The sequence below is a fragment of the Austrofundulus limnaeus genome, unplaced genomic scaffold (genome assembly GCF_001266775.1).
Source record: "Austrofundulus limnaeus strain Quisiro unplaced genomic scaffold, Austrofundulus_limnaeus-1.0 Scaffold27, whole genome shotgun sequence".
NCBI classification, from domain to species: Eukaryota; Metazoa; Chordata; class Actinopteri; order Cyprinodontiformes; family Rivulidae; genus Austrofundulus; species Austrofundulus limnaeus.
In genome coordinates, this window is record NW_013952429.1 from 3262161 (window position 1) to 3264502 (window position 2342).

Genomic DNA, 2342 nt, shown 5'->3' on the forward strand with positions numbered 1-2342 from the left:
TGTGTGTGTGTGTGTGTGTGTGTGTGTGTGTGTGTGTGTGTGTGCAGGTGGGTGGGTGGGTATTCCCTACGTCATGGGACAGTTTTTTGGGCATACACACTTATTTGTGAGGACCTAAGGCTACTTATGGCGACCTGAATCTTGTCCCCATGAGGGGAAACACCATTGGTGGGTTGGGGGTTAAGGGGTATGAATTGAGTTTAGGTTAGTTTTAGGGTCAGCTACRTACCTGTGAGGTAAGCTTTAGGGTTKGTGGYCAGGGTTAGGCTGTAGAAATTAATGGAAGTCAATGCCAGGTCCCCATAAAGATAGCTGACTGTGTGTGTATGTGTGTAAACCAACCATCCTGATCACTTGAGAAAACTTTATAGTTTCCTTTTTTTTAATGATTGGGATGGTCGTTGGGGCAGTAGACGTATAATCTGGGGTGACCACCAATGGCCACCCTCTGGTTCTGTCATTGCACCTAGTGGTGGATAAAACTGCTCCCTCTGTTTGCCAGGATCCATCAKTCTGAGCTGCCTCAAACAAAGAAACAAAATGATTCTACCACCACCATTCTTGATGGTTGGTTAATGTAGGTTTGAATACATCACTTTGACTCCTCCAAACATCTTGTCATTGTGGCCACTGAGTTATGAGTTAAATTTCCTGTAGACTTCCTCTGGGAGAGGTTGTTGGTGATAAATCACAGAGTTTCTCTGACAATATAAGAAGCTTCAGCAGCCTGAGTGATCCTGATACTTTATATTCCTCCACTGTAGCAAACAYGCTGGGAAAACACAAAACCCTGCAGGATATCCACTTTATTAGATTGACTGCCAAAGATTTGCATTAACTGTGCATAAACTACACAGATTTTCACAATATGTGGTACTGTGATGTTTTCCACATCTCTGACAAAAATCCATTATGAGGTCATGAGGAGGAACTGTTCTGAAGAAGACTCATCTTTCAGCTGTAACACAACATCATGGCTAACCTGTATTAATGTTACTTTCCTGCTTCACCGGTACAGACAGACTTCAGTATATTTAGAATTTCTTGTGTCGGATAAGTTGTTTTGTTGTGATGAAGCTTCAATACGCTTTCTCACTTATAAATCTGGAGAAAWACATCAGCAAAATGATGAAATGAGATGTAATGTAATGAAAGTTAGACTTACTAAAATTGGTATTATTGTTCTTTTTTCACCCCTCCTGTGACAATTTAGCACTAGCAGGGTTGCAAATAACAAAATAAGGATGAAACCATATTTTAAATAAAAAATACCAAGCATGAAGTCATGCATATCGTCCACTGCCATTCATGCCTGAGAAATCAGGGAGTAGTCGCTACGATCAAGTCTTGAAAAGAATGTTTTGCACAATCTCCTGCAATCTTRTGAAGTCTAATAGTGCTTAAAGTATGAGTCCAAATGTTCTCTCTGAGTTAAAATGTTTGGATCTCCCTTCAAAAATTGTTTTAAAAAATARTTACAGGGTAGGCTTTATATTTGAAAACAAAGGGATAGGTGTATTAGGGAGAACATTGAGGACCTGGGAACATAGATACCAGAGAACATAGGGATGAGTGTCTGAGGGGAAGATTAAAATGTATTGGGGTAAATTAGTGTCCCAGGGGGGAATGTACAGATGGGTTTATTGGAGAGAACACTGGGATCCAGGGAATACAGAAACCGAGGACCAAAGGGATAGGTGTAGTGGTGAGAACAGTGGGATCCATGGAGCATAGGTACCAGGAAAAATAGAGATGAGTTCATTAGGAAGAACGCTGGGAACCAGGGAACATAGGGATAGGTGTAATGGGGAGAACATTGGGATCCATGAAACATAGGGGATGGGTTTATTAGGACGAACGCTGGGATCCAGGGAACATAGGTACCAGAGATCATTAGGATATGTTTAGGTAAGAACAATGGGATCCATGGGACATAGTAACAGGGGAACATGGTGAWATGGGTAAGGGGGAGGAAATTTGGATCTAGAGGAACATCGGTACCAGGAAACATAGGGATGGGTGTAGTGAGGAGAACATTGGGATCAGGGAAACGTTAGAACCAGGGATCATAAGGATATGTGTAGTGGTGAAAACAGTGGGATCCATGAAATGCAGGGGATGGGTTTATTAGGACTAACGCTGGGATCCAGGGAATATAGGTATCAGGGAACATATGGGTGCCCYAGTGGGAATATAGGGACTGGAAAATTGGTTGGAATGTATGTACCAGAGGATATGGTTACTGGGGAACATAAGGATTGTAGTACCAGAGGGACAGAGGGAACATAAAAATCTGGGGAACCCATGAGCTGGGTGACACAGGCATGGGTGTACTGTGGGGG